The sequence below is a fragment of the Leptidea sinapis genome, chromosome 45 (genome assembly GCF_905404315.1).
Source record: "Leptidea sinapis chromosome 45, ilLepSina1.1, whole genome shotgun sequence".
Lineage (NCBI taxonomy): Eukaryota > Metazoa > Arthropoda > Insecta > Lepidoptera > Pieridae > Leptidea > Leptidea sinapis.
Genome location: NC_066309.1, coordinates 8,550,001 through 8,572,500, shown reverse-complemented (window position 1 = coordinate 8,572,500; position 22,500 = coordinate 8,550,001). Strand labels below are relative to the sequence as shown.

Below are 22,500 nucleotides of genomic sequence, written 5' to 3'. Positions count from 1 at the left end.
AAGACGGGTCCTGCGAGTGCCCGAAACAGTAACATCGCCGACTGATACGCGCACAGTCCGAGACTACACGGCTGCGACGACAGCGGCGTCGCGTCAGCATCCGCACAAGGGCAGGATGTCGACGACGACTCTCGCTCGCGTCGGGCCGGACGCGTCCCCGGATGGAGACGCGTGCGCGTTTCATGACAAGTACCGTCCGCCGCCGGCCGGCGATCGTCACGGTCGGACGGCTGTGCGCGTGAACGCGCAGCCGCCCGGCTCCCGGACAACGCTTAGGCCGAACAGACGAACGGGTCGCGATGCATAATGTGTACTAAGAGAGAAGTGCACGCCGTCCGGGTGCGTCAACGGCGGCGACCGGTGAACGCGAGCACGAGTCTCGCGCACATCGCGGCACGCCGCCGTACGCCCCGGAGTGACGATGAATCTCTCCGTTCGTTCATTCGAGTTTCGCAGGTTTACCCCTGAACGGTTTCACGTACTCTTGAACTCTCTCTTCAAAGTTCTTTTCAACTTTCCCTCACGGTACTTGTTCGCTATCGGTCTCGCGGTTATATTTAGCCTTAGATGGAGTTTACCACCCACTTAGGGCTGCACTCTCAAGCAACCCGACTCTGAGGAGAGTCCCTCTCGCGGACTCGCTCCGTCGCTACGGGCCTGGCACCCTCTATGGGAAAACGGCCCCGTTCAAGACGAACTTGGACGGGAGCGGCGACCGCGAGAAAGCGGAACCTCCCTAACACCACATGTCCCGCGACCGTGACGACCGCGGGATTCGGCGCTGGGCTTATCCCTGTTCGCTCGCCGCTACTGAGGGAATCCTGGTTAGTTTCTTTTCCTCCGCTTACTAATATGCTTAAATTCGGCGGGTGATCCTCCCTGATCTGAGGCCAACGATAAAAAGTATGAGGCAGACACGATATCCGTCAGCGCAGCGACACCGTCGTGCGCGCGCCGCCAATAAGTCTCAACGACGTATCGTCGACCCGCGCACGTACCGCGATCGAAGCGCCCTTCGGACGTCGAGTCCGCCTACTCGTTTGCACGCTCACGTCGGGCCGAAATAACACGTGCAGCGCACGGGACGCGAACCGAAGGCGCAGCCACGCACGCCGTTCACATAGAGAGCTCTGCATAGATTAATTAAAATTAATCACGAGATATCCGCGTGTGACAGCGAACGAGCGCGCCCCGGTACCGCGCCCGTCTCCGTGACCCACGTCGGGCGTGAGGCGGAGACGGCGTTGCACGCGAACAGCACCACGCGTTGCGGCTTATTTTACATTTTCGAACGGATCGAGCGGGCCCCGGAAAACCGGCGGGGTTTACCCGAGCCCGGCCCGAAGACCGTCACTCGTTTTACACGTTTTTTAGGCGCGCAAACAGTGTTGTCAGCATACAGCGACGGCGTCGTCGTATTCTTTTATGCAGCCGGCCCTCAGACAGGAGTGGTCCTGGATATTTCTCCACGGACCGCAATGTGCGTTCGAAATGTCGATGTTCAAATGTGTCCTGCAGTTCACACTATGACGCGCAGTTAACTGCGTTCTTCATCGACCCGCGAGCCAAGTGATCCACCGTTCAGGGTAATAGTTTTTATATTTAGAAAATACGTGAACGATCTCTGTGTGTAACAAAATATTATGTGACGCACGCATTGCGCGTACGTCGTGATCTCGACTCGCTTCGCACTCGACATGAGCGCGTCGCGAGACGCACGCGCGTCGCGTACATGCGAACCGCGCCCGCCGAAGCGTCGTGCCGGAGACGTCGTGCCGGACACCCCCCCCACTTGCGGCGGGAGATGTCAGCGCGCGCGCGGCAAACGCGACAACGGAGCACAGAGAGCACATCGCGAGCGCGAAAATAATCAGTGATTGACACGTGATTGAAGTTATCATCGTCAACAGTCGGCTGTGAGCGAAGCGTGTCGGCGACAACGCTCGCGCACGCGACCGTTACACGTTAATGATCCTTCCGCAGGTTCCCCTACGGAAACCTTGTTACGACTTTTACTTCCTCTAAATGATCAAGTTTGGTCAACTTCCCAGCAACGCCGACGGCCGCGAAGCCACCGCGTGTCGGTCCGAAGACCTCACTAAATCATTCAATCGGTAGTAGCGACGGGCGGTGTGTACAAAGGGCAGGGACGTAATCAACGCGAGCTTATGACTCGCGCTTACTAGGAATTCCTCGTTTATGGGGGATAATTGCAAACCCCAATCCCCAGCACGAAGGAGTTTCAACGGGTTGCCCGGGCCTCTAGGCCAGGGAGAACATGTTGATTCCTTCAGTGTAGCGCGCGTGCGGCCCAGGACATCTAAGGGCATCACAGACCTGTTATTGCTCAATCTCGTGCGGCTCGAAGCCGCCGGTCCCTCTAAGAAGAATTTTAATACGCCGCCAGTGAGTTGCGCGACCCTGAAGCCGCGCACACCTAAATGACGACGCCTATTTAGCAGGCTAGAGTCTCGTTCGTTACCGGAATTAACCAGACAAATCGCTCCACCAACTAAGAACGGCCATGCACCACCACCCACCGAATCAAGAAAGAGCTGTTAATCTGTCAATCCTTCCGGTGTCCGGGCCTGGTGAGATTTCCCGTGTTGAGTCAAATTAAGCCGCAGGCTCCACTCCTGGTGGTGCCCTTCCGTCAATTCCTTTAAGTTTCAGCTTTGCAACCATACTCCCCCCGGAGTCCAAAATCTTTGGTTTCCCGGAAGCTGCCCGCCGAGCCATTGTAGTAACGTCGGCGGATCGCTAGATGACATATTTACGGTTAGAACTAGGGCGGTATCTAATCGCCTTCGAACCTCTAACTTTCGTTCTTGATTGATGAAAACACCTTTGGCAAATGCTTTCGCTGATGTTCGTCTTGCGACGATCCAAGAATTTCACCTCTAACGTCGCAATACGAATGCCCCCAGTTATCCCTATTAATCATTACCTCGGAGTTCTGAAAACCAACAAAATAGAACCGAGATCATATTCTATTATTCCATGCACGAAATATTCAAGCGGCATTTTGAGCCCGCTTTGAGCACTCTAATTTGTTCAAAGTAAAATTGTCGGCCCATCTCGACACTCACTGAAGAGCACCGCGATAGGATTTTGATATTGAACCGGCGTTTTACCGCCGGCTCACCGACGATATGCTCCGCAGACGTGTCAGTATCACCGCGGATGCGATGCACCGACAGCGCGGCGCACAAATGCAACTACGAGCTTTTTAACCGCAACAATTTTAGTATACGCTATTGGAGCTGGAATTACCGCGGCTGCTGGCACCAGACTTGCCCTCCAATTGTTCCTCGTTAAAATATTTAAAGTGTACTCATTCCGATTACGAGGCCTCGTAAGAGTCCCGTATCGTTATTTTTCGTCACTACCTCCCCGTGCCGGGAGTGGGTAATTTGCGCGCCTGCTGCCTTCCTTGGATGTGGTAGCCGTTTCTCAGGCTCCCTCTCCGGAATCGAACCCTGATTCCCCGTTACCCGTGACAACCATGGTAGTCGCAGAAACTACCATCGAAAGTTGATAAGGCAGACATTTGAAAGATGCGTCGCCGGTACTGGACCATGCGATCGGCAAAAGTTATCCAGATTCATCAAAATTAACGACTTCGGACGCGAGGCCCTCCGTCGATTGGTTTTGATCTAATAAAAGCACTCATCCCATCACTGGTCAGAGCTCTGATTGCATGTATTAGCTCTAGAATTACCACAGTTATCCAAGTAACTGAGTAAGATCTAAGGAACCAAAACTGATATATTGAGCCATTCGCGGTATCGCCTTAATACGGCTTGCACTGAGACATGCATGGCTTAATCTTTGAGACAAGCATATAACTACTGGCAGGATCAACCAGGGAGCTGCTGCAAACAACGATTGTTGTCGCGCTCAGCGCGTCATGCGTCGCGATCTCCCCTTAGGGCGTCGCGACTATGACATCTTGAACATATCGTGAGATATCCGTTCGCGCACTGTATACTATATATCTCAAAGGCATACGGTGCGCGTTGAACGAATCATAAATCGGCGATGGGCCGATTGTATGTTATGAAAGTTCAGTAACGAGAGTCCCTTCGGGTAATAATAAAAATGATGACACGCAATAGAAGCGGTATCAACGTATTAATATCGGTACACGTCGTGATCACAAATCGGATCGACGCCCGGTGCTTGAGAGGAGCGTGAACGTCTCGCACGAGTGAAATGCGCGACGCGTTCCGGCTTGCGGGCCCTCACGTTAAAAATCTTAACAGAGGGAAACCGTCGAAGCCCAGTCGGCGTCTTGGTGCGCGCAAAAAATTTACACGATCGCTTTCAACGTGACGAGGATCGCCGCAGCGTATGATACTATAGAGAGAGTGAAGAGAGGAATTATGAGAAACGAAATCACAAAAAACCTTTCAAATCACCAAATCAAATATCATCCGCATAGGGAAACTCGAAAACGCTCGATCGACACAGCGCGGTGAGTCTGTCTCATTTTTTATATTGTAAAAAAAGAACATATAAAACAACGCGCGACACAAACACAGACACAGACACACCAGCTCTGCCCCGAGAGTACCAACAACCGTATTGTTATTATATCATCGTCGTTATCATCGCGCGCATTCACAAACTTACTCAAATATAAATATATATTAAATAAAATATGAATGACGATGAGACGACGACGAGAATAATAAAACAGCAGCAGTTGTTGTGGCTGGGGGTGGTGGTTGGTGTTGTGCGTTTTTGTATTTTTGTCGCGTGCGTTTTTCACTCTTTTTACAAGAAAAAACTTGAGCGGCGTTGAATTCGGCGTCGCGAACCGTTCGCTACGGACTCGACTCTCGACGCCGACTGCCGTATGTGTGGTGCACGCGAACGATATGAACGTGTAAACTCTCTGATATGTGAATAAAGTGATTTTGATTTGATTTTACTATTTATTAATAACATAATATTGAATATGCATTGCGGCTTCGAAGAAAAAATCGTTTTTTTTTTTTTTTTTTTTTTTTTTTTACTTTATTAATAACGAGTACGATAATGATCAGTAATAAACGCGCGACACGTACATTTCATTTTCCCTCCGAAACCAAATAAAAAACCTCCAAAAAAAAATATATTTCAAATCAAATCAAAATTCTTATCATACATCAATCTTACTCACCCAAACTAAACATGCGTCTAAACGCAGCACGAGACGAGCCAGCTACTTGATACTACCTAAGACAAGAACAAATTACGGCAAGCGTATGTTTATTTACGAGGGCGCACAACTTTTTAATAGTCTACCTTCATCTCTCAAAAAGATTAGGTCACTAAAAACATTTAAACGTGACCTATCAGACTATATTGTTTCAAAGTTTTTATAAAACACATGTCTGAAATTGTTTGTTATGTGACAGTGCCCTGTAAAAGTGTGTAATCTTAAATTTTGTGAAGAAGAATAAGTACTATAATGTGTAACATGTATGTACTGAACATCTAAAGAACGGCGGATAAATTATTACATCATATTTTTATGTTCTCATGTAAGTGACAATATTATGTTTTTAATGAGAAATAAATATCTTTAAACGTAATTCTTTCTTACTTACTTACTTACTTACCTATTTACTTACTTACTTAGTTGCTTACTTACTTACTTACGTACTTACTTACTTACTTAATCACATTCGTTTTTCGCGATTTTCAGCAAAACGGTAGGTAAGTTTTATCATAAAAGTATCTCGGACAAAAATTGTAGATCGTAAAATTATCCATTAAAAATGTATCAATACTTAGTGTTAGATTCAAAAAGTGAGTTTCCACGCCACCTATGAGGTAGTAGTGTACTTAGCGCGTTTTTATAAGTTTTTGAATAGTTATTATCTCAGAAACGGTGGCTCGTAGGAAAAAAAGTATCGGTACATTTTTTATAGATAATTTTATCACCTACACTTTTTCTCGTAGGTATTTTTATGATAAATTAATAATTAATAATTTATTTTATTTAATTTAAAAAAAAAAACGGACAGAACATGCAATTATTAGGGGACACGAATATTGGTCAAAAACTATAATGTTCTGGTGTACAAGGAACAAGAGAAAAGATGGAGACCGGCAGGGAGCGCCGCGCTCCTCGCGCTCGGCGGTACTCGTTATTGGAGAAAACAAGTAAGTGAGATATCCGTCCGGGGAGACCGGCAGGGAGCGCCGCGCTCCTCGCGCTAGGCGGTACTCGCTATTGAGGAATCGACCGTACCCGCTATTGGGGCCGATCGTACTCGCTTTTGGAATTTGCGCAGCGCGCCCAACACCACCGGAGCCGCCGCCGCCGCCGACGGCGATGTACACTTATCACAACACTCGACTCGACATAATAACCTGAAAATGATCGTACTCGTTATCATTAGAGTAGTCGCCGTGTACAACATCAACCACGTCTTTCAACTATAATAAATAATAATATATTGTAAAATTTTATAATCATGAGAAATCGCGTGACGCGTCCGTCACGACGAAATATCATGATAATATTATTTATATTATTATGTTATTATAATAATTATATGTTGGCCTGTTGTTTGTTTGCACACACACACACACACAACTCTGCTTCTCGGCGACGATGCGTCCTCGGACGAATCACCTGGCGTAGGGCTGAGTCTCAACAGATCGCAGCACGACGCTGCTCTACCGAGCACAACACCCCGCCAGGAACGTAAGTCGTCTACAGACTATTCCGAGCCCCGACATCGAACTGAGGTAAATTCGAAACTTCGACGCCGTGGTGCACGTGTTAATACCGCTCGCACCGTTCGTCGCGTTCCAAATGGGCTTCGACGTCGCGTCTTACGAATAAAACGCGACTAGTAAAGTCACATTGTTTAGAGCCTCCCGACACTCGGGGCTCCACAGTGAGTATATCCTTGCCGGATTCGGCTAGGCTGGCTTCGGCCTTAGAGGCGTTCAGGCATAATCCCGCGGATGGTAGCTTCGCACCACCGGCCGCTCGGCCGAGTGCATGAACCAAATGTCCGAAACTGCGGTTCCTCTCGTACTGAGCAGTATTACTATCGCAACGACACGCCATCAGGAGGGTAAAACTAACCTGTCTCACGACGGTCTAAACCCAGCTCACGTTCCCTTTTGATGGGTGAACAATCCAACGCTTGGCGAATTTTGCTTCGCAATGATAGGAAGAGCCGACATCGAAGGATCAAAAAGCAACGTCGCTATGAACGCTTGGCCGCCACAAGCCAGTTATCCCTGTGGTAACTTTTCTGGCACCTCTTGCTAAAAACTCTTTATACTAAAGGATCGATAGGCCGTGCTTTCGCAGTCCCTATGCGTACTGAACATCTGGATCAAGCCAGCTTTTGCCCTTTTGCTCCACGCGAGGTTTCTGTCCTCGCTGAGCTGGCCTTAGGACACCTGCGTTATTCTTTGACAGATGTACCGCCCCAGTCAAACTCCCCGCCTGGCAGTGTCCTCGAACCGGATCACGCGGGAGTTGTACGGCGACGAGCGTTGCCGCCACGTCGCCACTCTGCACGCTTGGAACGAAACACCGTACGCCCGCCGATATTATCGACCGCGCACCGCTTCCGCCCAACCGAGTAAGTAATGAAACAATGAAAGTAGTGGTTTTTCAGCGACGACCGCGAACGATCTCCCACTTATGCTACACCTCTCATGTCTCCTTACAATGCCAGACTAGAGTCAAGCTCAACAGGGTCTTCTTTCCCCGCTGATTCTCCCAAGCCCGTTCCCTTGGCTGTGGTTTCGCTAGATAGTAGATAGGGACATAACCCACCTCCTTCCCATGGTCTTACCGACCTTTCGGTCATCAAGACCTAGGTACCGACCGAAACAGCGGGAGATGTACCGGATTTGAGGTCCGGCACATTTTCTTGACTCCCTACAAGTTCTCTTTTTTAATATGCGTCCCTAGATGGCCCTCTCCCCCTTTCTGGGGGCGGCCGACCACAGATACGGCTTCTTCGTCGCCGGGCTCTCCTTCTTCCTAATCTCCTCTTCTTCTCTTGGTCTTCCTTTCTCTGTCTTCGTCACCGTCTTGGTTTACCCCTCCATCACTCTCCTGACACGGTACCAACTTGCGGCATATCTCATCAGCCTGGAGAAATTCTCCTCAGAGGATACCAAGTCTCCGTAATAAACTGGTCCTGGTCTTGTCCTCGTTAGATGGTCCAGCATTTCGCCTCTTGCTTCCTCGTACAAGCTGCAATCCCACAGCACGTGGTCGCGGTTCTCGTCCGTCGCGCCACATGGACATGTGCCGTCCCCTTTTAGCCCCAGGTCCCTAAGCTTGCTGTTGAACTGCCCATGCCCCGTCAACAGCTGCGACGTGTAATGGTCGGGATGCACCCACGACGCCAGGAGTCTTTCCCCGACACATGGGAAGAAGCGTCTGAGTTCGCCACCTCTCTCCTCGCGTTCCCAGCGCTCCTGCCACATGTTCACCACTTCGGAGTGGATGTCCTTCTTTAATGACGCGAGCTCCTTTTTAACCCTATCGCCCCTGGTCGCCTCGATCTTGCCCGCACGATAAACTTCCAGGTCTGCCGGAAGTACCCCTGCTAAAACTGGCAGTGCGGCCGTGCTCGTGGAGCGGTACGCCTTGGTGAGCAGCACCAACGACGTTCGTTGAGTCCTGAGCAACCGACTCGACACCACATGCAAAAATGCCCTGTGATACCAGGTGCTTGCCGCGTAAGTCAAGGTTGCTACGAATGTCCCTCTATACAAGAGCTTAAGTGCCTTGTATCGTATGCCCCAAGAGGTTGAAGATACCCTAGCCATTTTGCCGAAACACTTCGCGGCTCGCTCCCCGATATCCAAGGCGTGCTCTGCAAATGATCCCTTACCATCAATTGTGATGCCCAGTATTTTTACATTATCGACCGCTGTGACAGATTGCCCGTTCATTCTGATGACCGGAGGTCGCCTGAGAGTTCCCTTTAAAGTTATAGACTTTGTTTTCCTGGGAGAAAAACTCAGCCGGTTTCTGACCCCCCAGTCTGTGATTTTCTCAAGCGCCGCCCGGGCATTGGCCTCGATATCCGCTCTGGAGTTCGCCTCTATGAGGAGCGTCACGTCATCCGCATACGCTACCATTCCCACCCCTGTTGGCATGCTCGTTTCCAAAAGGTCGTTCAACAACACGTTCCATAAAGTCGGGCCGAGCACTGAGCCCTGTGGACACCCCATAGTAGAGGTTTTCCACACTGCATCGGCTCCAACGAACATACCTACTCGTCGGTTGACGAAGTAGGAACTCAGACAACGGTAGATGTTGGGTGGGCAGCCTCCCTGCTTGTACTTAAGCAGTACCATTGGCCACCACGCGTTGTCGAAAGCCCCAGATATATCCAACGTGATCGCGTGTACGTACTTGTGTGTGCTGGTGTTCACTGTTAATTGAATAGCGTTCAGTGCCGTTATCGTGGACCTCCCTTTCATAAACCCATGTTGACGGGTTGACATGCGACTGTACAGACCCGGAGTACATTCGCATATCAACTGCTCAAGCACCTTACCCAGTACTGGCAAGAGGGTGATGGGTCTATACGCCTTTGGGTCAGTCGCCTTCCCATCACCCTTTGGCAGTACTATCAACCGGCCTTCCTTCCATACATCGGGAAACACGCCCTCTTCTATACACTTACCGTACATTACAGTCATCTCGCTCGCGGCCACCTTCCACGCTGCTTTTACTATCCGAGCGGTGATCCCATCTGTACCCGGCGCCTTGTTCGGTAGGCTCCGGATAATTTGGCCGATCTGTTCCCTGGTGGGAGGGCCCACCGTTCGACCACTGGGCACGCAAGCTGCCGCCAGGCGCACCTGTACATGATAGTCGGAATCAGCCGCCCTGTCGTCGTCCGGACACATCACTGCCAGTATCCCTCCCATAGCGCTGCGGATGTCAACAGCGTAGCCTTGCGCAAGCTTCAACCCATTAATGACGTTCGCGGGCGGGCGCACCCTGCCGGTAGCGGCCCGGTACGCCATGCCCCACGGATCGTCATTCCCACTGTCGGCTAATTTCGAGAAGTGGTTGGTCTCCGCTTCCCGCATAGACTTCCTATATATCGTACGTGCTCGATGGAAGCGTCCTTTGCAGATTTCTTCTGCCAGTCCGCCCGCACGCCGAGACTGCTGCCATTCCCGACGCAACCGGTTGTGCTCCCTACGAAGGTGATCAAGTTTTCTTGACCACCATTCATGACCCCGCACCCGATTTTTCCCCTTGTCTACACCTAAACACTCCCCAGCTGTACGATCGAGCATCGAGACGAACTGCTTGCACAGTTCTTGTGCTGGCTTTCGGTAGTCCAGCCTACCTACACGCCACGAGAGTGTTGTACAAAACCGATCCCAGTCCACACTTCGATCCCGGTACCTCGTTGGCTCTCTCCCTGGCTCTAGCTCTCCCTGGTGCCGTGCGGCTGATGGGTCGTCCTTTGCGATGGAGAACGTTATGAGCTGGTGGTCGCTTGTGCTCTCTTCTTCCCTGACTTTCCAGTCTGTTAATGGGACCCCTCTGGTTGTTAATGTGACGTCGATGTTGGAGGAACCGTTAATCGTCTTAAAAGTATCCGGTTCCCCCGCCTTATTGTGCACGAGGAGCCCCCTCGAGAGTATAAAGCTCTCCATCGCTGTCCTCCTCCTGGATGTCACTGCGCCTCTTCCCTCGAACTGCTCACGGCGACTGTGCCAGAGCGGCGAGTGAGTATTGGTATCGGCCCCGATGACAACTTGTTTTCCCCGGAGGACTTCCAGTACGCGGTCCAAGTGGTGAATGTGGATGTCGATGTTCTCGCTATACTGGAAGTACGCCGATACCACGTAGATGTCGCCGCCGCCCCCCCGGAAGTGTGCTACTAGACAGTGCGATGTTGAAAGTTCCGGCAGGATCAATCCCGCTATCCTGGTGCTGTTTAGGTAGATACCTGCCTTCCCTTCGTCCGTGCACTGCAGCAGCCCCTGCAGCTGGGACCTCCCATATTGTTCTTGAACAAGAACGATATCGAGACCCAGCCTGTGGGCGATTTCCGGAAGTTCCGCCGTCGCCGTTGCCGCTCCCTGGAGATTTATCTGCCCGACGTTCACATATCTGTGGTTAGCAGCCATAGTTGGTTCGTTCGGCTGCCCTCTTCTGCGCCGCTATTCTGGCCGGACAAGTAAGCGCTGCGGTCCTGTGGTCGTCGCCTAACTTCCCTGCTTTGACACAGGTGGCGCACCTCTCCTTCTTCGACTTGCACTCCTTATGGCCATGCCCGACGTCACCGCACTTACTGCAAGTCTCCCTCTCTGCTTTGCAGTGCTTCATGGAGTGCCCATACCACTGGCATTTTGCACAGCAGGTGATGTCCAGGAAGTCCCTCACTAAATATCGTTCCCAGTCGATGTAGACTCTCTCCCTGGACATTAAACGATCCCTCCACTTAGCACTGCATGCCAGCACTACAGTGGTGCAGGAGCCCCCCTTTGTCTTCTTATAGAAGGCCACCTTGGGAAAGCCTTCCTTGGGGTCCACATCGTTGAAATTCTGGGTGCGGAGCGCGCCCAGCAAGTCTTCTCCGTCCTTCACATGGCCGCTCACGTTCAAAATTGCAACAAGCGGCGTCTTCTGGCCCGTCTCCTGCACCTTCAAGTTCGCCGGCATGGCCTTTCTGATTTTCTCTATATCCTCTCTATTCCTTGTCTGGAGGACAACTCCTGCATTCCCCACTTTGCGCAGACGTGCCACCTGCAGCCCCATGGTATGTGGGTTAATTGCCTCTTTTAGAACGGCCTTGGTCTCCTCGGCTGTTTTAATGGAGCTGTCCTCCGATGGGTACACCGCTATTGAGGTACCCATACTCACTGGTTTTGGCTGTGTTGCTGTCCTCCCTGTTCGCAGCATGGTCGCGTACGTCTCCTTTTCCATTACGACCGGGGCCCCCGCTTCTCCGCGGAAGGCCTTGGATTGCTCCGACGCTTTTAACAATCTGCCCGCGAGAGTGGCGACCACCGCCGTGAGGCGCTGAACCTGGGTTCCAATTAGCCCCAGGTCCGACTTGTTAAGCTTATTTGTTGGGCCCGTTGCCGCCGACATTATGTTGCTCCCGGCCGTATTTGCCAGCTCAATAAGCTCCTCGATGTCTTGCTCCCTCATTGATTTTGGTTCCGCCTCCTTCTCCTTTTCTCCTCTCGGTAATTCTCTCCTGGAGCTGCTAGCTACCGGCTCCAACCGGCGTCGGATTGCCTCCTGTAGCTCCTCAGGTGACTGTAGCGGGCGCTTCTCCGCACCCTGGCTCACCTCAGCCACGCTACTGAATCCTCCTGGAGGTGTCCTAGCCAAGGATTTCCTTGGCGTGAAGAGCGCTAACGCCTCAAGCTCCTCCAGCTCCTTCCTCCAATTGTTCCTCGTTAAAATATTTAAAGTGTACTCATTCCGATTACGAGGCCTCGTAAGAGTCCCGTATCGTTATTTTTCGTCACTACCTCCCCGTGCCGGGAGTGGGTAATTTGCGCGCCTGCTGCCTTCCTTGGATGTGGTAGCCGTTTCTCAGGCTCCCTCTCCGGAATCGAACCCTGATTCCCCGTTACCCGTGACAACCATGGTAGTCGCAGAAACTACCATCGAAAGTTGATAAGGCAGACATTTGAAAGATGCGTCGCCGGTACTGGACCATGCGATCGGCAAAAGTTATCCAGATTCATCAAAATTAACGACTTCGGACGCGAGGCCCTCCGTCGATTGGTTTTGATCTAATAAAAGCACTCATCCCATCACTGGTCAGAGCTCTGATTGCATGTATTAGCTCTAGAATTACCACAGTTATCCAAGTAACTGAGTAAGATCTAAGGAACCAAAACTGATATATTGAGCCATTCGCGGTATCGCCTTAATACGGCTTGCACTGAGACATGCATGGCTTAATCTTTGAGACAAGCATATAACTACTGGCAGGATCAACCAGGGAGCTGCTGCAAACAACGATTGTTGTCGCGCTCAGCGCGTCATGCGTCGCGATCTCCCCTTAGGGCGTCGCGACTATGACATCTTGAACATATCGTGAGATATCCGTTCGCGCACTGTATACTATATATCTCAAAGGCATACGGTGCGCGTTGAACGAATCATAAATCGGCGATGGGCCGATTGTATGTTATGAAAGTTCAGTAACGAGAGTCCCTTCGGGTAATAATAAAAATGATGACACGCAATAGAAGCGGTATCAACGTATTAATATCGGTACACGTCGTGATCACAAATCGGATCGACGCCCGGTGCTTGAGAGGAGCGTGAACGTCTCGCACGAGTGAAATGCGCGACGCGTTCCGGCTTGCGGGCCCTCACGTTAAAAATCTTAACAGAGGGAAACCGTCGAAGCCCAGTCGGCGTCTTGGTGCGCGCAAAAAATTTACACGATCGCTTTCAACGTGACGAGGATCGCCGCAGCGTATGATACTATAGAGAGAGTGAAGAGAGGAATTATGAGAAACGAAATCACAAAAAACCTTTCAAATCACCAAATCAAATATCATCCGCATAGGGAAACTCGAAAACGCTCGATCGACACAGCGCGGTGAGTCTGTCTCATTTTTTATATTGTAAAAAAAGAACATATAAAACAACGCGCGACACAAACACAGACACAGACACACCAGCTCTGCCCCGAGAGTACCAACAACCGTATTGTTATTATATCATCGTCGTTATCATCGCGCGCATTCACAAACTTACTCAAATATAAATATATATTAAATAAAATATGAATGACGATGACGACGACGAGAATAATAAAACAGCAGCAGTTGTTGTGGCTGGGGGTGGTGGTTGGTGTTGTGCGTTTTTGTATTTTTGTCGCGTGCGTTTTTCACTCTTTTTACAAGAAAAAACTTGAGCGGCGTTGAATTCGGCGTCGCGAACCGTTCGCTACGGACTCGACTCTCGACGCCGACTGCCGTATGTGTGGTGCACGCGAACGATATGAACGTGTAAACTCTCTGATATGTGAATAAAGTGATTTTGATTTGATTTTACTATTTATTAATAACATAATATTGAATATGCATTGCGGCTTCGAAGAAAAAATCGTTTATTTTTTTTTTTTTTTTTTTTTTTTTTACTTTATTAATAACGAGTACGATAATGATCAGTAATAAACGCGCGACACGTACATTTCATTTTCCCTCCGAAACCAAATAAAAAACCTCCAAAAAAAAATATATTTCAAATCAAATCAAAATTCTTATCATACATCAATCTTACTCACCCAAACTAAACATGCGTCTAAACGCAGCACGAGACGAGCCAGCTACTTGATACTACCTAAGACAAGAACAAATTACGGCAAGCGTATGTTTATTTACGAGGGCGCACAACTTTTTAATAGTCTACCTTCATCTCTCAAAAAGATTAGGTCACTAAAAACATTTAAACGTGACCTATCAGACTATATTGTTTCAAAGTTTTTATAAAACACATGTCTGAAATTGTTTGTTATGTGACAGTGCCCTGTAAAAGTGTGTAATCTTAAATTTTGTGAAGAAGAATAAGTACTATAATGTGTAACATGTATGTACTGAACATCTAAAGAACGGCGGATAAATTATTACATCATATTTTTATGTTCTCATGTAAGTGACAATATTATGTTTTTAATGAGAAATAAATATCTTTAAACGTAATTCTTTCTTACTTACTTACTTACTTACCTATTTACTTACTTACTTAGTTGCTTACTTACTTACTTACGTACTTACTTACTTACTTAATCACATTCGTTTTTCGCGATTTTCAGCAAAACGGTAGGTAAGTTTTATCATAAAAGTATCTCGGACAAAAATTGTAGATCGTAAAATTATCCATTAAAAATGTATCAATACTTAGTGTTAGATTCAAAAAGTGAGTTTCCACGCCACCTATGAGGTAGTAGTGTACTTAGCGCGTTTTTATAAGTTTTTGAATAGTTATTATCTCAGAAACGGTGGCTCGTAGGAAAAAAAGTATCGGTACATTTTTTATAGATAATTTTATCACCTACACTTTTTCTCGTAGGTATTTTTATGATAAATTAATAATTAATAATTTATTTTATTTAATTTAAAAAAAAAAACGGACAGAACATGCAATTATTAGGGGACACGAATATTGGTCAAAAACTATAATGTTCTGGTGTACAAGGAACAAGAGAAAAGATGGAGACCGGCAGGGAGCGCCGCGCTCCTCGCGCTCGGCGGTACTCGTTATTGGAGAAAACAAGTAAGTGAGATATCCGTCCGGGGAGACCGGCAGGGAGCGCCGCGCTCCTCGCGCTAGGCGGTACTCGCTATTGAGGAATCGACCGTACCCGCTATTGGGGCCGATCGTACTCGCTTTTGGAATTTGCGCAGCGCGCCCAACACCACCGGAGCCGCCGCCGCCGCCGACGGCGATGTACACTTATCACAACACTCGACTCGACATAATAACCTGAAAATGATCGTACTCGTTATCATTAGAGTAGTCGCCGTGTACAACATCAACCACGTCTTTCAACTATAATAAATAATAATATATTGTAAAATTTTATAATCATGAGAAATCGCGTGACGCGTCCGTCACGACGAAATATCATGATAATATTATTTATATTATTATGTTATTATAATAATTATATGTTGGCGGCCTGTTGTTTGTTTGCACACACACACACACACAACTCTGCTTCTCGGCGACGATGCGTCCTCGGACGAATCACCTGGCGTAGGGCTGAGTCTCAACAGATCGCAGCACGACGCTGCTCTACCGAGCACAACACCCCGCCAGGAACGTAAGTCGTCTACAGACTATTCCGAGCCCCGACATCGAACTGAGGTAAATTCGAAACTTCGACGCCGTGGTGCACGTGTTAATACCGCTCGCACCGTTCGTCGCGTTCCAAATGGGCTTCGACGTCGCGTCTTACGAATAAAACGCGACTAGTAAAGTCACATTGTTTAGAGCCTCCCGACACTCGGGGCTCCACAGTGAGTATATCCTTGCCGGATTCGGCTAGGCTGGCTTCGGCCTTAGAGGCGTTCAGGCATAATCCCGCGGATGGTAGCTTCGCACCACCGGCCGCTCGGCCGAGTGCATGAACCAAATGTCCGAAACTGCGGTTCCTCTCGTACTGAGCAGTATTACTATCGCAACGACACGCCATCAGGAGGGTAAAACTAACCTGTCTCACGACGGTCTAAACCCAGCTCACGTTCCCTTTTGATGGGTGAACAATCCAACGCTTGGCGAATTTTGCTTCGCAATGATAGGAAGAGCCGACATCGAAGGATCAAAAAGCAACGTCGCTATGAACGCTTGGCCGCCACAAGCCAGTTATCCCTGTGGTAACTTTTCTGGCACCTCTTGCTAAAAACTCTTTATACTAAAGGATCGATAGGCCGTGCTTTCGCAGTCCCTATGCGTACTGAACATCTGGATCAAGCCAGCTTTTGCCCTTTTGCTCCACGCGAGGTTTCTGTCCTCGCTGAGCTGGCCTTAGGACACCTGCGTTATTCTTTGACAGATGTACCGCCCCAGTCAAACTCCCCGCCTGGCAGTGTCCTCGAACCGGATCACGCGGGAGTTGTACGGCGACGAGCGTTGCCGCCACGTCGCCACTCTGCACGCTTGGAACGAAACACCGTACGCCCGCCGATATTATCGACCGCGCACCGCTTCCGCCCAACCGAGTAAGTAATGAAACAATGAAAGTAGTGGTTTTTCAGCGACGACCGCGAACGATCTCCCACTTATGCTACACCTCTCATGTCTCCTTACAATGCCAGACTAGAGTCAAGCTCAACAGGGTCTTCTTTCCCCGCTGATTCTCCCAAGCCCGTTCCCTTGGCTGTGGTTTCGCTAGATAGTAGATAGGGACATAACCCACCTCCTTCCCATGGTCTTACCGACCTTTCGGTCATCAAGACCTAGGTACCGACCGAAACAGCGGGAGATGTACCGGATTTGAGGTCCGGCACATTTTCTTGACTCCCTACAAGTTCTCGTTTTTTTTTTTTTCGTCCCTAGATGGCCCTCTCCCCCTTTCTGGGGGCGGCCGACCACAACTACGGCTTCGTCGTCGGGCAGCCCATCTTGCATTTCTTCTCCTCTTCCTAAAGTCTTCCTTTCTCTGTCTTCGACACCGTCTTGGTTTACCCCTCCATCACTCTCCGGTCACGGTACCAACTTGTGGCAAATCTAACCAACCTTGAGAAGTTCACCTCCGAAGAAACAAGATCTCCGTAATGCACTGGTCCCGGATCTTTCCTCTCTAGATGGTCTAACAGTTCACCTCTCGCCCGATCGTACAGACTACATTCCCACAGCACGTGGTCGCGGTTCTCTTCCGTCGCGCCACATGGACAGGTGCCGTCCCCTTTGAGCCCCAGGTCCCTAAGCTTCCCGTTGAACATACCATGCCCCGTTAACAGTTGCGACGTGTAGTGGTCGGGATGCACCCACGTCGCCAGGAGTCTGTCCCCGACACATGGGAAGAAGCGTTTGAGATCGCCACCCCTCTCTTCACGTTCCCAACGCTCCTGCCACATGATGACCACCTCGGAGTGGATGTCTTTCTTCAAGATCGCGAGCTCCTGCTTTACCTTATCGCCCCTGGTCGCCTCTATCTTGCCCGCGCGGTACACCTCCAGATCGGCTGGAAGCACCCCTGCTAGCACTGGCAGTGCGGCCGTACTCGTGGAGCGATATGCCTTGGTGAGCAGCACCAACGACGTTCGCTGTGTCCTAAGCAGCCGGCTAGACACCACATACAGGAACGACCTGTGATACCAGACGCTCGCCGCGTACGTGAGAGTAGCTACGTACGTCCCCCTGTACAAGACTTTAAGAGCCTTGTACTGTATGCCCCATGATGTTGAAGATACCCGTGCCATTTTACCAAAGCACCTCGCGGCTCGCTCTCCGATATCCAAGGCATGCTCGGCAAATGATCTCTTACCATCAATTGTAACACCCAAGATTTTCACCGAGTCCACCGCTCCTACAGGTTCGCCTGACATTCTAATAACCGGAGGGCGCCCGAACGAACCCTTCAGGGTAATCGACTTAGTTTTCAGCGGTGAAAACTTCAGCCGATTCCTGCGACCCCAAGTCGAGATTCTCTCGAGCACCGCCCCGGCCTTGGTCTCGATAGCAGCCCTAGAATCCGCTTGTATAAGTAGCGTCACGTCGTCCGCGTACGCTACCATTTCGACCCCTGTTGGTACGTCCATTTCCAAAAGGTCATTCAACAGAATATTCCAAAGTGTAGGGCCGAGCACAGAGCCCTGTGGACACCCCATGGTTGACGGTTTCCACACCGTCTCCCCCCCTGCAAACATACCGACCCGTCTATTGACGAAGTACGAGCAGAGACACTTGTATATGTTCGGCGGGCAGCCGCCCTGCTTAAACTTAAGCAGGACCATAGGCCACCATGCATTATCGAATGCACCTGCTATGTCCAACGTTACCGCCTGGACATACTTGTGAGTGCTGGCGTTCACTGTATAGAGAAGCGAGTTCAGAGCCGTTAACGTCGACCTCCCTTTCATAAACCCATGTTGACGGGTTGACATGCGACTGTACAGACCCGGGGTACATTCACATATCAACTGCTCAAGCACCTTACCCAGTACTGGCAAGAGGGTGATAGGTCTATACGCCTTTGGGTCAGTCGCCTTCCCATCACCCTTTGGCAATACTATTAACCGGCCATCCTTCCATACATCGGGGAATACTCCCTCATTTATGCACTTCACATACATAAGTGTCATCTCACACGCGGCCGCCTTCCACGCTGCCTTAACAATACGAGCGGTGACACCGTCTATCCCCGGAGCCTTGTCCGGTAAATTCCGAATTATTCGGCCTATTTGTTCTCTGGTGGGGGGACTCACCGAGTGACCACTGGGCAAACAAGCTGCCGCCAGGCGCACCTGCATATGGTAGTCAGAGTCGGCTGCCAGGTCGTCGTCCGGACACATTGCTGCCAGTATCCCTCCCAACGCGCTGCGAATATCGGTAGCATACCCCTGCGCAAGCTTAAACCCATTAATGACGTTCGCAGGTGGACGCACCCTACCGGTGGCGGCACGATACGCCATACCCCACGGATCGTCATTCCCACTGTCAGCAAGCCGCGAGAAGTGGTTGGTCTCCGCTTCGCGCATAGACTTTCTGTAGACCGCGCGGGCACGATGGAAGCGCGCCCTGCAGATTTCTTCTGCCAGTCCGCCCGCGCGCCGAGACTGTTGCCATTCCCGACGTAATCTGTTATGTTCCCGCCGAAGGTTGTCGAGTTTCCTCGACCACCATTCGTGACCGCGTGTTTGGTCCTTCCCCTTAGCGAACCCTAAGCACTCCCCGGCTGTCCGATCGAGCGTTTGGACAAACTGCTTGCAGAGTTCCTGCGCTGGCTTTCGGCAGTCAAGCCTGCCTACTCGCCACGAGAGCGTAGAACAAAACCGGTCCCAGTTCACACTTCGGTCCCGGAACCTCGTCGGTTCTTCTCTTGGTTCCAGCTCTCCCTGGTACCGCGCGGCTGATGGGTTTCCTATGGCGATGGAGAACGTAATCAGCTGGTGGTCGCTGCTGCTCTCGTCTTCCCTCACCTTCCAATGCAGTATTGGGACTCCTCTGGTTGTAAACGTCACATCAATGTTGGAGGAACCGTTGACCGTGTTGAAAGTGTACGGTTCCCCCTCCTTATTATGTACGAGGAGCCCCTTTGAGAGGATGAAACTCTCCATCGCCAATCTTCTTCGACTTGTTTCTGCACCTCTTCCCTCAAATTGCTCACGGCGACTGTGCCAGAGCGGAGAGTGCGTGTTGGTATCGGCTCCAATGATTATTTGTTTCCCTCTTAGTGCTTCCAGTACGCGGTCCAAGTGTTCAATGTGGGTTTCAATGCTCTCGCAGTACTGGAAGTACGCCGACACCATGTAGAAATCTCCGCCTTCCCCCCGGAAGTGTGCCACTAGGCAGTGCGGCGTGGAAAGATGAGGCAGGATCATTCCAGCTATCCTTGTGCTGTTGACGTAGATCCCTGCCTTCGAATCTTCCGCGCACTGTAGCAGCCCCTGCAGCTGGGCCCTCGCATACTGTTCCTGGACAAGAACAATACCGAGACCCAGCCTTTGGGCGATTTCCGGGAGTTCCGCTGTCGCCGTTGCTGCTCCTTGGAGGTTAATCTGCCCGACGTTTATGCTGCGATGCCTAATATCCATAATCGGTTCTTTCGGCTGCCCTCTTCTGCGCCGCTATCCTGGCCGGGCATGTAGAAGCCGCCGTCTTGTGGTCCTCTCCCTGCTTTCCCGCTTTGACGCAGGTGGCGCAACGCACGTTCTTCGCCTTGCACTCTTTGTGGCCATGTCCAGCGTCTCCGCACCTGCTGCAGGTCTCCTTCTCCGCCCTGCAGTGCTTCGCGGAGTGCCCGTACCATTGGCATTTCGAACAGCATGTGACGTCGAGGAAGTCACGCACCAGGTACCGCTCCCAATCAATATATACTCTCTCCCTCGACATCAGTCTGTCCCGCCACTGTGCACTGCAGGCTAGCACTACCGTTGTGCACGAGCCTCCTTTGGTTTTCTTGTAGAAGGCCACCCTTGGGAAGCCTTCCTTAGCGTCAACCTCGGAGAAGTTCTGCTGACGCAGTGCTCCCAGGAGTTCTTCTCCATCCTTAACGTGGCCCTGGATGTTGAGGATTGCCACCAAGGGTGTCCTTTGTCCAGTCTCCTGCAGTTTCAAGGTTGCGGGCATGGCCTTCTTTATCTTCTCTAAGTCCTCCTTGCTGCGCGTTTGGAGGACAACTCCTGCGTTTCCTACCTTCCGTAGACGCGCCACCTGCAATCCCATTGTGTGGGGATTAATTGCCTCTTTTAATGCAGCCTTCGTTTCGTCTGCAGTGCTCAGACCGCTGCTCTCCATGGGGTACACCGCGATTGATGCACCCATCTTCTGCGGCTTGGGTTGGGTCGCCATCCTACCTGTCCTCAACATACTCGCGTATGTGTTCCCGGGGGGGGTAACGCAAGCTGTAATGGGGACGGCTCTTTCCGTCTCCTTCGCTTTCAAAAGCCTCCCTGCCAGGGTCGCCACAACCGCTGTAAGCCGCTGCACCTGGGTGCCAATGAGGCCGAGGTCCGCCTTGTTTAGTTTATTTGTGGGCCCAGTAGCGGCCGACATAATAGTGCTGCCCGCTGTGTTGGCCAGCTCAATAAGGTCCTCAATGTCCTGGTCCTTCATCGACGTTCCGTCTTTGCTCTTCAGACCACTCGTGCTGGGCTCCAGCTTCCTTCTCAGAGCCTCCTGTACCTCCTCCGGTGACTGCAGCGGGCGCTTCTCCGCACCCTGCCTGAGCTCCTCAACACTGCCGAATCCTCCTGGAGGCGTCCTGGCCAAGGACTTCCTCGGCGTAAATAGCGCTAACGCCTCCAGCTCCTCCAGCTCCTTCCGCTTCTCCTCAACCGCCTCCCGAAGGAGGCGATCAGAATTGTCCATTGTTGCTGTTCAACTCACGAAATAAAAGAAAAGTAGTCTTATACCTACACCGAGTCCTGTCTCTTCCCTAACACTAACTAACTAAATAATAAGTACCTACCTAATACCTAATACAAAATAATTCCTAAAAGCTATCTAAATAATGTATTGTCAATAAGTTATAATAAAACACAAAGAATATTAAATAAACAAAGTCGTTAGCTAATTACTATAATAAAATCCACACACAAAAGAAAATGACTTGCAAAAAATGAACACAAAAGAAATAAAGTAAACAAAGTAATTAGCTAATGACCGTCGTAAATCAATCAGGATTAACTCCGGTCACGTACGCACCTTAGCTCCTCCCACTACACGGTCACTGGCTAACGTCGCACACAGGCTCCACCCACTCAACGCGATTGGCTAGGCGAACTGCTACTAGCGATCACACACGAGAACTTGGGCGGCGACTAACGCAGAGAACACAAAACACGTCCGCTCACTGCGAGAGCCGACGACGAAGTAGATAGGGACAGCGGGAATCTCGTTAATCCATTCATGCGCGTCACTAATTAGATGACGAGGCATTTGGCTATCTCAAGAGAGTCATAGTTGCTATCGCCGGGCGGGGGGTCTGGGGGGCTGGCAAGCCCCCCAGCGCACCCGGCCCGACGTCGGATGGCGGTACTTACTGTCTGCCTTTCTAACTGCTAGAATCCCAACGCACACCGCCTACTAGGTAGGTTACAGCGCAACAGCTTTCGCTCCAGTCCCGGTATAGTGCGTTGGTCAGACGTAGAGGGTCACAGACAACCAATTACGACTCTTCAATTTCGCCTGTTAACCCAGGCGGCAAGCACCCCCAGTCGCGGTACTCCACAGACGTTTCGCCCATACGAACCGGAGGCGGAGATCGGGACCCAGCCCACACTGGCCGTCTCCTATTGAGAGATATGCTATACGCAAACAAATGGACAACAATCTCCCCACATTTG

The 22,500-nt window shown here is 50.5% G+C and overlaps 3 non-coding genes and 1 pseudogene across 3 annotated transcripts in view; all 4 read right to left on the bottom strand.

Moving 5' to 3' along the window:
• The window catches only part of LOC126977710 (large subunit ribosomal RNA), a 3,975-nt gene extending 3,082 nt beyond the window's left edge, over positions 1 to 893 (bottom strand). Inside the window, exon 1 of the ribosomal RNA XR_007732381.1 lies at positions 1 to 893. This exon is cut by the window's left edge and continues 3,082 nt beyond it. This is a non-coding gene — a ribosomal RNA (large subunit ribosomal RNA).
• A 539-nt stretch (positions 894 to 1,432) lies between these two features.
• On the bottom strand, positions 1,433 to 1,589 carry LOC126977794 (5.8S ribosomal RNA). The gene has a single exon (XR_007732422.1). It is a non-coding gene; the product is annotated as a 5.8S ribosomal RNA (ribosomal RNA).
• Positions 1,590 to 1,966: 377 nt separating this feature from the next.
• On the bottom strand, positions 1,967 to 3,871 carry LOC126977628 (small subunit ribosomal RNA). The gene has a single exon (XR_007732302.1). It is a non-coding gene; the product is annotated as a small subunit ribosomal RNA (ribosomal RNA).
• An 11,860-nt stretch (positions 3,872 to 15,731) lies between these two features.
• Positions 15,732 to 22,500, bottom strand: part of LOC126977776 (large subunit ribosomal RNA) — a 9,938-nt pseudogene continuing 3,169 nt past the window's right edge.